The 15,246-nt window shown below is 46.3% G+C and overlaps 1 protein-coding gene across 2 annotated transcripts in view; it reads left to right on the top strand.

Moving 5' to 3' along the window:
* LOC146809713 (sacsin-like) overlaps positions 1-15,246 on the top strand; it is a 287,617-nt gene that overhangs the window by 259,831 nt on the left and 12,540 nt on the right. The window lies entirely within an intron of this gene.

The raw sequence follows: 15,246 nt of genomic DNA, 5'->3' as shown, positions 1-15,246 counted from the left end.
CATTCAAAAAAGGGATTCCAAACTCTGGCCTGCTGCATGTTGAGGAAAGAAGGTGGCGAATGCTCTTCTCAACCAGAATTGCACAGTGCACAGTCCACTCAGCAAAAGTGCTGCAGAGAGAGAGAGCAGGATCAAACAAACCTGTGACACTGCCATTCACTTCAACGCCTTGGGGATTGTTGCTTCTTGGCCAGTGCCTGACCCTTCAACATTTGAGAGGTAAATAAAAAGTCTGCACTCTCAAGCAAGACCACAGGTCTCCCTAAAACCTGCTCTTTCTCCCATCAACCTACTTGTACCCTGTTTACCTTTCTTGCTGTTGGTGTACAACTAGGGTCTTCCCTCGTACAGACTTTGCATCAGTGTCTGTCTGTCAGGAGAATGTGGTCATGCCTGTGTGGCCATGCCCATTTTTCCCACTATGCTTGTGTACTGTGAGCCTGCAACTTACTGAAGGTCGTTCAAAGCCATCCAGTTGCCAGCAATGCTTTTGATCAAATGTTTCTAAACTGCAGTATTTGGCAAACATTTGTCTAAAATAGATTGACCAACATTTCCAATCCAATGTAAAATTTTATTTAAAGTCTACTCAGTTTTAAACAATGTGCCTGGACTATTGTTCTTAATCAGTGCTTAATTTGTAAAATATTAAGTCCAGGTGCTCAAATATTTGTCAGAGGCCACACCCACATTCCCCCTGGCTCCACCCACTTCCTCCACAGTGGGTCCTTACCTCCCCATACTCCATCTGTTCCCGCCACCAGACATGCAAACGCCTTTACACCTCCCTCCCCATACTTTCCCCTCTTGCGCTCAGCCTCTATCTAGACAAGCTCTCACCCCCCCATCCCCTTCTCATGTCTCCAAGGCCTGTAAACTCACCCTCTTCTGCTGCCAGTCCCCATCTCTTCTGATCTCTCCTTGAGGCCTTCTTCCCTCTCAGGCCTTAGCATGCCCCCTCCCCCATGTCAAGTTCCCGACCGGTTGTACCCTACTTTCCTTTGGGTCTTTTAGCTATGACTGACACCACCCCATCCTACACGCCCCCTTCTGACCCCCTCTCTCCCGCAGGCCTGCACACTTGATCCTCTCTTCTGCTTTCTAAGCATAGACTTGCCCATCTTTCCTGCTCTCTCCGACAGGGCTGCCCCCCATTCCTTATAGTCTCCAGTCTCCTGTCCTAGACTGACACGCACCAACCCCACACGCTCTTCTGTACTCTTCCCCAGGCGGACATCACCTGCCCTCCTCAGCCCTCTCCAGGCAGGCCTCCAAACCACCATCTCTCCCGCTATCTCATCTGCCCATGCTGGGAGATTCTCCAGGCCGGCCCCACCCCCTCTTTTCGACCTTCTCTAGGAATTCACTGCACACCCCCTGCAGGGAAGTGCCCCAATGTGACGTCAAGTCACCGCCTCACTCTACAGACTAACCACTCACAAGCACGGACATCATGTACCAGGACATGCCTGCCAACAAACCTTTCACCCCCACCGACCCTCAAACTCCCCTGGGAGGGGCCAGCCAGGTCTGTGGACTAAGGTCTCGTGATTCTTGCACTGTTCTTCACACTTCCCAAACCGTGCAAATCACCTTAGCAAAAAAAATATTATCACACATGTTATTCTTTTAAAGGATTTAATTTCTTTTAAGCCTAGCCGAAAAATAGTAAAGTACGTCAAACATTTACCAGAACATACCTGCCAACAAACTTTTCACCCCCACCACCCCTCGGCCTCGTGAATCTTGCACTGTTCTTGAACTTAATCATTGTGATAGGTAAATTCTTGCATGGCTAGCCCTCACGACCCCTTGCACGCTATGGGCCTTATTTTTGAAGGCCTTGCGCCGCCGGTACGTCAATTTTTCCCATTTTAAAATTGGCGCACCGGCTGTGCAAGGCCTTTATGAATAAGGCCCCATAGATGTAGGATGTATGCTTGTGAAAAGTTCAGTTGGGGGAATATTTGGGTTTATTTCCTCAGCCTTTCTTGCGACCTGGTTATCGCCACTTAGGTTTGAAATTGTACACGTTAGACTGCACATTTGGGGATTTTGTGCAAGCAATATTGTTGTTCGAAAATAAATATTAATTAACTGCTTGTGCAAACAAAAGGGTTCAAAGCAACAAGAAAGATTTAGAAATGTGTCTATGAGGTAATTCTACAGCTTTAGGGGAGATGATTTGGAAGAGGTTACACAAAGACGGTGAAACTACTCTCTACACAAATAAAATAAAGTAGGAAACGATATCTTGAAAAGAGTGGTGATGAAAGAAGAGAACACTTGTGCGTGCAAAATGTCAGTGTGCCAGTCGTTCTGCCTTGATTATAGTATATGGGCTGATGGCTGATGGTCATTCTGTACCCTGAATTGAATTTGTAGCAAGTATGTGTTAAAAAACCAAAGTAGATTATTTAATGGAGGCGGACAATATTGTCGAACACCAGTGAAGTAGCAATTAGAAGAAGGCCTTGTTGAGATGCCTTTTATCCACAGCACCGTTCTCATAATATGTCAGTTAGCAAATGTCCCCTGGTGCTGAACAGTGTTCTCTACTGTGTTTAATGTGGCACAAATGGACTTACAGCCAGCTGAAGGGGGCTGTGCAGGGATGATTCTTATTTTCAAAAGGTCATCTCGACCAGGGAGTGTTCTACATAGAAGAGTGCGTTGGGGACATTGGAAATTAGGGAGGGGGTGATACGTGATTTGGCTGCACACTGTTTGCGTCACATGTGCAATGTGACCAGAACGATTCTTTGCGCTGTGTCGTATCAATACACATGGTGCCCTGCCCGACACCGGTGGCATGATTGCTGGGGCCTCTTTGACTCGGTTCAAGTGACCGTCACCACGAGCCAGTAAAAGCAGCACTCGTTTGTATTCTTTACTGACTGTATGCGCCACGGTTACTGCTGGTGGCTCTTCCCACACTGGGCAAATCACATTTCCAGAAAGATTATCACACTTCTTTTTTTACCCCTTTGGCTTTCATGGATTTTTTAATTTCTCTTGAGCACTGCCAGCGAAGTAAAAGTAAGTATGTCATAGTCGAGAGTATACGTTTTAGAGTAGACAGGGGTTAAATTAAGGGCAAGGCACTGCCATTCCGGAAGCCTCGGAGCATAGCACTGCACACGGTGCCCCGCCTGATGCCAGTGTCATGATTTCTGGGGCCTCTGACTTGGTTCAGGTGACCATCCCCACGCGCCAGTAAAAGCAGCAGCGTTTTATTTTTACTTACTGCGATTACTGCTGGTGGCACTCACTTATTAAGAAGCCTGCTGCTGCTTCAATGTGCCCGCCTCGACGTCGTGCGAACTGGTGCTGGTGAATCGTCCAGTGCATGTGTGCTGGGGTGTGGTCCAACGTCCCTGAAATGAAAAAAGGTCTACGCACGGCACGCTGCCGTAGCCCCCTACCCTATAGAACCAAATACAACCCTATAGAACCAAATACAGCCCAATCAGTGGCCCGCCCATCACCACCAAAACTGAAAGCAAATTAATTTGCATCATGTGAATGGTTTTAACGGACTCGCTCTCTCTAAGCAGCATGGCAGAGAAACACTTCTTCACCGAGGGAAGACTCTGGAGCCTGTCTGTGAAGTGAACAATACTGCAGTAAGGCAATTATAATTAATTTACTTTGACCGTGACTTGCAGACCGCAGTGCAGTCGTGTCGGTGATGTACGTTGGCAGTGACAGTGTAGACCCGGCCCTGATAAAAAGGTGCCGGTGCTAAGCACCGGAAAGCACCGGCACAAATTAAGCACTGTTCTTAATCCACAAAGCACATTATGGGCCCGATTATGAGTTCCGACAGTGCCGGGGCGGGCGGTACGCCACCACCGGGCCTGAGGAAATTCAAATACGGCCCCATCTTTGCTTGTAACACCATTACGCTGTTGCCCTCACTCAGGCCCCTTCAACCTTCATAGTGTTTCTTTCACATTCTTTACTGTTGCACACATTACACGACCTTTACTGTTTCCCCGAGCTAAATCCATTCTGAGACCCGGCTCGAAGCAAATAATCCCTGAGATAACCATCTATTGACCCTTGGTGACCGTTCTCGGCCTCTCCAGTTGTTTTACACATCACCATCTTCAACACGCAAACACGTCCTGTCGTAAATAGCCACCTGACCTATAGGGTCGGGTAGAGACCACGACCTTAGGGAAGGAATTTCTATTACCCATTATCCTGTATCTTGTACAAAGAATGTTTTCTTGTGGATGATTTGTATTTTTATTGCACATTGAGGGGGTTGTTGCTTTAGGGGATTCCAGCGCTACAAAAGACTGTGAGCCACGGATTGAAGTGGCAGTCTCCTGAGAACCTACCACTGATGTACTTCTAGGACAACTGTACCTAGCTGCAGCTAATAAACAAGTTCCTATGCCAAGCAGAGTGTTCCGTGTCTCTGTAATTTGGAAGGAGCAGTAAGAAGATTTCAGGCGTACCCTGCGCCGCCAGGCTTTAAAGCCCGGTTCTTCAGAGGTCGTGGGTCCAGCCCAAGGATCGTGAGGAGCCCCGCAAGGAAATTCCGGAGGACGCGCACCACGTGTTCGACCCCTTGCATGTCGTAAGTGGACCGAAGGTTTTTACCGTGTGGCTTCTCCCTTCCAACGGCTGCAAAGACCTGCTGCCCTGACTGCGACCACGCTTTGGCTCCCTTGGTAATTGGTATCGCGACACATCAGACGGACCTCTGTTGGCGTACGAGAACATCTGGTTAAGTTAAGTATAGTGGCCACTCCTTTGTCTTTGTTTTGTCTTTGTTCGACTTTTGCAAAAGCCGAAACCGAGGGGTGAGTGCAGTTTTTGTACTATAAAGTGACTAATTAACCCCTTCAAGTTTGTAAAGAAACTAGTGTGCTAGCGATGCCTGGTTTCGGTAAGTTTGGAAATTGGTTTGGTTGTTGTTACGATAGGGCTTCCCGACTGGAGGACTCTTGTCCAATTCCTCCGGCCGGAACTCCCACTTATGAAGTATACTCTAAACATGGTATCGGCCCCATAGCCTTTAATGAGGCGTGGGTTCGCTATACCAGGAAAGATGGTGTTTTACGATGGCCACAGAACAGCAGTTTTGAGCTCAATATTTTAGATAATTTGGAGAACACTTTGTTTAGGCGAAAAGCCCGGCCGGCTATGTTTGACTCTTTTCGCCTATGGCGTAAGGAAGCCAGACAGAAAGAAATAAAACAAGCTAAAAGAGATAGGAGGGATATGTCTATTTTACAAGCTGCGCAACAGTTTAAAAATAATGAAACCGATCATGCGATTGAGGTCTCAGATAGGCAACATCGCATGGCGATAGATAAATGTTATCCAGTGTTGCCAACTTCCCCTACGGAGAAAAATATGGACCCTGAGGAGGATCCTTTAATGTCCCATCTGTTGAGATTACCCCCGCCCTATGCGCAGGGAGCTAATGTACCTTTTGGATTACCGCCTGCCCCCGGCGCGAATGCTCCTTTATTATTAGCACCTGCCCCGCCTGTTCCGCCTGTCGTCCCACCTGTCGCTCCTCAATTGGTTCCTGCACCCCCATCACAGCTTTCTCCGGTATTACTGAGCTCTCCCTTACCTTCGGCTCCCTTCGTAAATGTTACTCCCTCTTCTGCCCCGCCTAATATTCTGTCTCCTGTCCTAATGACAAATTCTCCCTCCGCTCGGAGGCGAATGATCGATACCGTTTCTGGCCTTTTGTCCCCTCTCTTTGGGACATTTCAAATGACCCCTGTTCCTCCTCGTAGACAAACTCGTAGTCAGCTCCCAGGTCCGGAGGAACGGGAAGTGCTGGATCTTCAAGCCCGAAGGTGGATCACGAATGGCCCCCAGTATAGTGTGCAAGATATTATGATCACCTTTCGGCAGTGGGAGGCACCAACGCAGAGATATGTTTTTGATACTATGTGTAACATTTTAAGTCAAGAGTGGGAGGATATGGGATTGGGACGAGCCCCTCAGGGCCTGCTAGATGTACAGGCCGAGTTCGATAAAGGGCTGATTGTGGACGCAGAGGTTGAGGACGCGGTAGGAACGCTTGTCACTTTTAGAATGATGCTTGCCTGCCGGTCCTTGCCAAAACGTGATTCCTCCGTCAGGCGAAAATTAAAACACTATCCCATAAGAGAGGTTCCCCCAGTGTGGAGAGAGGAGGTTGCAGCTCAGGGTGCTAATCCTCTCATACCTGCTCACTTTCAACGTGTGTGGGTACATGTTCCTTGGAAACGATCCGAGGTATTGGCCCTTAAGCAGTCGTTACCGGACCCCCGTAAAAATCCTGCTGGGTACCACAAAGAGTTGTCCCAAACTGTAGATGCATGTATTATGAATTTGGCCGATATAGACATGCTAATGGGTAATGTGGTTCCACAACCGTTATGGGCTAGGATTCGGAAGGAGGACCATGTGGGGGAACTGGGGGGTGATTGGACTGCCATAATCGCCGCGGACAGACTCCAAGTGGGTGGTGCCAAGCCTGAGGCTCTAATTACAGAACTCCCAGCTAGGATCATTGCCTTACTGAAAACTATGATGCCCCCTCTGCGAGTTAATTGGGATAAGTTAGCAGCATGTAAACAGAAAGCGGATGAAAACGTCTCTGATTTCTTCACTCGTTTCGAGGAGACGTTCATCGATCATAGTGGTTAGGATATGAGCACGGAAGGTGGCCAACGATTGTTTGTAGACAAATTCGTGTCAAATTTGGTTCCGGAAATATCTAATAAATTGAAGAATTCCGAAAGTGCGTGGGCTGTATCCTCTTCTGCCCAGATATTGGCTACTGCCCAATATTATGAAAATAGGGATAAAGAGGAAAGAGAGAAACTTGATAAAAAGACCAAAGAGTTGAAAACAAAAGTTCTTCTGCAACAAGCTTATCCTCCTCGCCCTGCCCAACGTGAATATCAGCCGTCTCCACAATTCCAGAGACAGTTGCAGAGGTCTGGGCCTTTCGTTCCCCGACCCCCACTGGGCCAAAATCAATGCGCTTACTGTAAAGAAGAAGGCCATTTAAAGTATAATTGCCCGGTTCTGTTACAGCGTACGAGCAGTATTCCCGCGTCACAAGGTCAGGGTGGTTACCAGTCAGCACCAAGAGGTAGAGGACGAGGTATGCCGCCTAATATCCAACGTTCCATGCCCCCTGGAAACTCCACGAATTATTTTGATCAGTAAAATGTTCAGTCTACCAACTATTACAACAGTGATTATTATACTGAGGATGAGAGTCAGAATTCCCAACCTAGCTAGGACAGCCATGGACAAAGTAAGGGAGTAGTATCAGTTCCAGTGGACCAAAGTGGGCCTTATGTTGATGTGGAAGCACTAGGTGTTACAGAGCCATCCCTATTAGACACTGGTGTGACGAAGAGCTCTATGATTCACTCTAAACTCCCTGGGGCACCTTTGTCTGGCTGTACGAATGTTTCTGTAGGTTTTTCTGGCGCCCCAGTTCAAAACCCAGTTTTACGCCCTTTGCCCATTTCAATAGGCCCTTACAAATTGGAGGCCCCGCTCCTTTTAACAACTGGTTGTGGTGAAAATTTGTTGGGTTTGGATTTATTGAAGAGATTGTATGTGACATTGTACTGTTCCCCTTCTGGTGTACCTCTTACCTTAGATAAGAAATTGACCTCACCAATGTATTTGTCTAAAGACCAGCTTCCCCCTGAATTACAGTCTCTTCCCGCCACCCTCTGGGCCACCGGCCCCAATGATGTGGGCCTCCTACAGATTGCGCCCTACATTGTAACACTCAAGCCTAATGTTAAATTGCCTCGCATTCCACAGTATAAAATTTCCAGTGACGGCGAAAAGGCTCTTTTGACTATAGTTCATGATTTGGTACAAAATGGTGTGGTTGAAGAGACTAGGGGAAATGTATGCAATAGCCCTGTTCTGCCTGTTTTTAAACGAACGAACCCCTCTCAGCCACCTGTCTATCGTTTTGTGATCGATCTCAGAGAGGTCAACAAGATTGTGATACCTCAATTCCCTGTTGTCCCGGATATTAATGCCCTGTTGACAATAAAACCGGCCTCAGCTTCCTGGTTTTCTGTCATTGACCTCAAAAACGCTTTCTTCAGCATTCCCATTGCTGAGGAAAGTAGGGATATTTTTGGCTTCTCCTTAGCAGGTAGAAGCTTCCTGTTCAAGCGGGCTCCTCAAGGGTATTGCGAGAGCCCCTCTATTTACAGTCAAGCATTAAAATCACAGCTCGATACTATGTCTTTACCACCAGGCGCCACTCTCATTCAATATGTGGATGACCTGTTGGTTGCAGCAGATTCTGAGGACACTTGTAAAAAGGTTACTATTTCACTGTTACGCCACTTATCTGACCACCAACACAAGGTTTCACCATCCAAATTGCAATATTGCTGCCAAGAGGTTACCTATCTAGGTCATCTCTTGTCAAAGGAGGGACGGCGATTGACCCCAGAACTTATTCAAGCAATTGCCAAAATACCTATTCCATGTACACAAAAAGAGGTACATGCCTTCTTAGGTATTAACTCTTATTGTAGACAATGGACCGCCAATTTTTCCCTCCTGGCGAAACCCTTGTTGGCACTGACTCTTAAAGATTCACCGCACCCTCTCCCATGGACTGCGGAATGTCAGAAAAGTTTCACTGATTTACGTACTGCCTTGTGCTCTGCTCCTGTGTTAGGTACTCCTGATTACAGTAAGCCTTTCACACTCTATGTTCATGAGAAAGAAGGTTGCGCATTATCAGTTTTAACGCAACGATTCGGGGACAAGCAACGTCCCTGTGCCTATTTTTTCGGCCACATTAGATCCAGTGGCCAAGGCATTACCTAGCTGTTTGAGGGCTACAGCAGCAGCGGCAGTTTCCAATCGTCAGTCTGCTGGATTGGTATTAGATAATACCCTCATTGTCATGGTGCCGCATGCAGTAGACACCCTCCTAAATAGAACAAAGACTCAACACCTCACGAGTGCCCGCCTTTCGGGGTACGAATTGACGCTCTTGGCTAGCCACATACACATTAAGCGATGTAATGTCCTGAACCCGGCAACATTGCTGCCAATTCCAGTAGAAAATGGTACTCAGGGGCAGCATGATTGTTTCCTCCGCACGGAGGATGAGACAAGAGGCAGAATTGATTTAAAGGATACTCCACTCCCGGATGGGATCCTATGGGTGGACGGTTCTTGTTTTAAGCTTCCCAATGGTGAAACGACCTCAACCTATGCAGTCACTACCTTATACACTGTTGTAGAAACAGTGCGTATTATACATAACTCAGCCCAGGCAGCTGAATTGATAGCACTGACTAGAGCTTGTGTGTTAGCTGAAGGAAAAAGGGTGAATGTGTATACTGATAGTCAGTATGCGTTTGGAGTGGCCCATAGTTTGGGCCGCCTGTGGAAGGAAAGAGGGTTTCTCACATCCCATGGCACTAAGATACAGCATGGCCAATTGGTAAATGACCTCCTTGAATCACTCACCTTGCCCACTCAGATAGCGATTGTGAAGTGTAGTGCACATAAGAAGATCACTGATGATGTAGGTCAAGGAAATGCCTTCGCAGACCACATAGCGAAAGAGACAGCTAGAGACACTACAAGCCGCATGTATGTTGCGGGCTCTGCTAGATGGGTTGCACAAGCAGGGATGTGTGAGAATACTGGGGACAGTGTGAAAATGATCCAGGCAGAAGCCACAGAGAAAGAATTGAGTACGTGGAAAGAAAGTATAGGAAGATTGGATGTGACAGGGTGCTGGACAGACTTGTCAGAACATCAACGCTGGTTGTTACCAGATGCTTACGTACTCCCAGTAGTTACCATGGCACATGGTCCAGCCCATATTAGCGCTAAAGGTATATGCAAGCTTCTGGCTCCGGTATGGAAGAATGTGGGGTTCCCTAAATGTGCAGACAATCTGGTTAAGCATTGTATTATATGCTTGATGCATAACCCGGGGAAGGGAACACCAACACCAGCAGGACACTTTGCTTCCCCAACTTACCATTTTGAGGTTTTACAAATAGATTACATCCACATGGAACGATGTAACAATCTGAAGTACGTTCTTGTGGTGGTATGTGCCTTCTCCCGATGGATAGAAGCCTATCCCCTGAAAGATAATACTGCTCTATCCACGGCAAAAGTCCTTTTGAAGGAGTTTTTGCCGAGATTTGGGTTACCCAGAATTTTTTGGAGTGACAACGGGAGTGAATTTGTGGGTCAGATCATGCAGAAAGTATGTACCGGCCTTGGCATTAGACAGAAGTTCCACGCAGCAAACCATCCTCAGTCAGCAGGTTTGGTGGAATGCTATAATGGCACCCTTAAGCTTAAACTGGCGAAAATACAAGCCAGCACGGGTCTTGCCTGGCCTGATGCCTTGCCCTTGGCTCTCTTATCCACCAGAACAACCACCCATTCCCGTATGGGGCTTAGTCCTTATGAGGTTGTCTTTGGACGCCCTGCAAATGTTTGGGGAGTCCCAAGGCCAAAGAAATACTCAGAGATAGAGCATCCATTGTTGATTGACTATTTACATGATCTAACCACTAAGTTACGTGTCCTTCACCAACAGGTACAAGATACTTTGCCCCAGGCTTCAACGGATCCTGGTCACACCATACGGCCGGGAGACTGGGTCTGTGTCAAAAACTTCCAGAGGTCAAAGAACTTGGAACCTCGCTGGAGAGAACCTCGTCAGGTACTACTGACGACGCGTACTGCAGTAAAGGTGATCGGCAAAAAGAACTGGGTACATGGGGTACATTGCAAGAAAGTGCCCCTACCATTGCCTTATGATCAATGGGTTCATAAACGAATTAGCGACTCTGAAACCGGAAGAGTACCAAGATTTGGACTATTTAGCGATGCGCGCCTAGACTTTGCTGGAGCAGGACAAGACGACGACGAGGTCCTCCAGACAGCTATACCACCGGCAGTGAAATTGGACACTACTAAACCACATCTCCTTTTCCAAGAACAAACTGTACCTGGTTCCCGGAGGTACGATTTGAGGCCCAGACTGAACAAAATACCTCAATAGTGCTTCATTGACTTTGTTTTTATCCCGATTTCCACATGATTGCAGGGCCGTGATCGTAAGTCTCAGAATTGTGACCCAAGATGTGGCTCTAGGCCTGTGGGACTTGTAGGAAAGTATAAAGAACTACAGACAATCACAGCTGAGTGAAGCAACCTCCCGTCACGGGCAATATTTAGAGTTGGAAATAACTGTTAACAAGGGAATGAACAAAATGCAAACAATGAGCACAAAGCATTGTAAATTATTGCATAATCGTTTTATAGTGGCTTTAATAATATTGATTTTGATATGTATTATATTGTCTTGTATAGGATGGGGACTTCACATAATTTTTACACAGCCTACTCCCAAAGTTACGGTTGAAATGCATACACATGTCACTCTATCCCCTCATGTTGAGTCGAGAAGGAGTGAATTCCGTAGCAACACATTTGTGTCTATCCTACACCAACATCAATTGGCTACTAACGCAACAAACTGTTGGGTTTGTGGTCTTCTGCCAAGTTCGGTGAATACTGGAATGCCATACATTACCCTTCCTTTTTCATTTAATGGCTCTTGTAGTGCATGGTGGGAATTGAGCGCCAGTTGGGTATTTTCTGGAGATGGGGATACTCGGGAAGTAAGGAGCTTGGGAGTACATCTATACCATTTATGTTGGCGGGACAGAAAAAGGATATATGGGACGGATAGTGAGAAGTCAGAATATGCTGATCGCCAAACCAAATCTATGGATTTGTATTTTCTGCCCTCTAATAGAACCTCTCGAAAAGGACAAACTTTTCTATTAGTACCTGGACAAGCACCATTCTGTATTAGGAAAGGAGGGTCAGAATATAAAGGTACAAGCAAATGCCAACATATTGTGACCTTGAATGGGACAGACTGGCCTCGCATGGTTCCCTCACGTAATACATACTTCGTGTGTGGAAATAAGGCTTACACTTCCCTACCAGGTAATTGGAGAGGCACTTGTTATATCGCTTGGTTGTTGCCCCCTACCTATATAGCAGCTGCCAAGCATCATTTACAGAAAAGAAGGGTGACGTCTGACCAGGATACGTCAGGACAAGAAGTCAGGATGTCTTGAAAGGACTCCTTCCATTCTGGGGCTCAATAGCCAACTGTAGAGACATAAGACAACTAATTCGAGTAGTAGAAGCCACTGTCAATGACACAGCTGGAGCTTTGAGTAACATCGCTGCTGACCGCCTTGTCACGCTTCAGAACAGGATGGTATTAGATATCATCCTTGCTGACCGTGGGGGCGTATGCAGATTGATCGGATCTAGCTGCTGCATTTTTATTCCAGACAACGCCCCTACAGTATACCAAGCCATCTCTAAGCTCCATAAGATCGCTGAGTCCGTTCACCAGGATGAAGGGAATCGGTCTCTGATGGGATGGTTTGGGGGACTACTGTCTACATGGGGATGGAAGATTCTTACTTTTGTCGGAGCGACTTTGGCTATTCTCTTCTCATGTTGCCTTTGCCTACAATGTGGTCCAGCTATATGCGGGCTCTGCGCCACCCTGTGTGTTCCAAATCCGGTATCACAGAAAGCAGCGAACACAAATATAATGCTGCAACAACAGCTTGTAGATTTCATGGCTATCGAAGTCGATTCAGATTAACAACAGCCTCTGGTTTCTTTGCCTGAGTAATGGCAAAAGGAGGGTCTGAGGAAATTCAAATACGGCCCCATCTTTGCTTGTAACACCATTACGCTGTTGCCCTCACTCAGGCCCCTTCAACCTTCATAGTGTTTCTTTCACATTCTTTACTGTTGCACACATTACACGACCTTTCCTGTTTCCCCGAGCTAAGTCCATTCTGAGACCCGGCTCGAAGCAACTAATCCCCGAGATAACCATCTATTGACCCTTGGTGACCGTTCTCGGCCTCTCTAGTTGTTTTACACATCACCATCTTCAACACGCAAACACGTCCTGTCGTAAATTAATTTAACCAAGGAATGGCTATGCCACCTGACCTATAGGGTCGGGTAGAGAACACGACCTTAGGGAAGGAATTTCTATTACCCATTATCCTGTATCTTGTACAAAGAATGTTTTCTTGTGGATGATTTGTATTTTTATTGCACATTGAAGGGGTTGTTGCTTTAGGGGATTCCAGCGCTACAAAAGACTGTGAGCCACGGATTGAAGTGGCAGTCTCCTGAGAACCTACCACTGATGTACTTCTAGGACAACTGTACCTAGCTGCAGCTAATAAACAAGTTCCTATGCCAAGCAGAGTGTTCCGTGTCTCTGTAATTTGGAAGGAGCAGTAAGAAGATTTCAGGCGTACCCTGCGCCGCCAGGCTTTAAAGCCCGGTTCTTCAGGCCCCCGCACCACCGAAACTCATCGTCGCCTGCCAGATTATGGACTTTAAAGTAGTCTGGCAGGCAGGCGGCATGGCAGTCAAACGGCGGTGCCTCTTTCAGAGGTGGCGGTGCAATGGGACCGCACAACAATGTTCCTGCATGGCATGGACTCCAAAGTCCATGCCGTGCAGGAACTGGTGTGCATGCACACATCGGGGCACCTGCAAGACCCCCTTTGTTTCCTCTCCGCCAGGCTTTTCATGTCGGTTCCACCTCCTTGAAAACCCTGGCAGAGAGGGAACATCACTTACACTAAAAATAAAATAAAGGAAAGAGATGTTTAAAGCAATCTATTTAAGAACTATTAAAGGTCATCAGGGAAAAAACATTCTGCAGAACAGAGCTGGCTCTATCAGGGGCCCCCAGAAAGCCCGGGGCCCTGGTCCAGAGCCCACTTTGCCCATTCCTTAAAACGTCTCTGATATGGGGAAACGAATGACTCATTAACTTAAGGTCTTTGTGGAGGGCACAGTGTGTGTTAGCTTTTGACTATTTCCCGGATACTTATGCGTAAAGGGAGATTAATTCTGGCCAAGAACATAGAAATAAATAAACACGAACTGCACAGAAAATCAGGCGCAGGCCCCAAGGAGATTGTAAATCTAAAATCGGAGAAGAGAGGGGTTATGTCAACATATAAGGCAGCGTTAAACAAAAGGATAGGTGGGAATGAAGCCACATGGTTCTCAATGTTAACTTTGAACCCTTTTGTGTCGTTCCCCATTACAGATTGAGCAGGGTTGGGAAGCAGAAACTAATAACAAATTCAAAGTAGTACAAAAAAAAGGAAAGTATAGAAGAAAAGTTGGCTATCAGTTGATGTCGTTAATTTAAACATAAAATGTATAATTGTGTACCTGTTAAGAGTAGTGAAATCGAGAAAATGATTGCCTCTCCTTCTGCAGGATAGGAAAAAGCACACGTTATTAACTCCTTTCGCGAAAAAAACGATGACAACATTTTTATAAATATCTGACAAGATTTTAACATGCCTCTGGCTTCTTTAGATATGACGCTCTCATGGTAGATGTGGTAATTATGGGTAGATATTGTTCAATGTGTGGAAATAAATGCCAGAGGTACTGGTTGTGATGAAATACTGTCCCAGGACTCCTTGACTGCATAGCTTTTACAAAACAGCAAATGAGAGCAAAGCTGAAGATTATCCAGGGATTCTTTATAACCTAGTGTCAATGCCTTTAATATTGGTGTTGCTTTGAAAAACACATAAATAAAAGGCATCATCATTTACAATGCCAATAGTTCAAAATCTTGAAATTGCGAGACCTATTGCATTGCAAATGCTTGTTTACTGGGAGATCACACAACAAAACATTTTGTCCTAGCCTGTTCCGCAGTCCTGCACTAGGCAAACCATGGGAGCACATTGACATGCACAGGCCTTTAAAAGTTAGAGTTGGATATGTAAATATATACTACACTGGACATGCATTTCATGAGCTCTGGAGTATGGGGTCTGCAATATTGGTAGAAGACATTTCTCACCTGTCTGCAGTGGACTTCCTCTGCTTCAGCTCTTCACTAAATCAAATGCTGCAGTAGCTAGTGCACAAAGTCCTTTTTACTCCATTCCTCTTTCTCGAGCAGATTGTGAAGATGTTGTGTATTTCCTAAACTACATACATTTCATGAAGTGTGGAGCATGTGGTTTCCAATGCAAACTGGATATTTCTATCCCCTGTCTGCATTAGCCTTCCACTGTGTCAGCCTTTCACTAAGTCAGTACTGGCATAAAGGAGGTGCACAATACATTTTCCTGTTTTCGCACTGTTGCA

The sequence above is a fragment of the Triturus cristatus genome, chromosome 7, assembly GCF_964204655.1.
Source record: "Triturus cristatus chromosome 7, aTriCri1.1, whole genome shotgun sequence".
Taxonomy (NCBI): Eukaryota; Metazoa; Chordata; class Amphibia; order Caudata; family Salamandridae; genus Triturus; species Triturus cristatus.
Note: the sequence above shows the minus strand (reverse complement) of the source record. Positions and strands in the feature narration are given on the sequence as shown.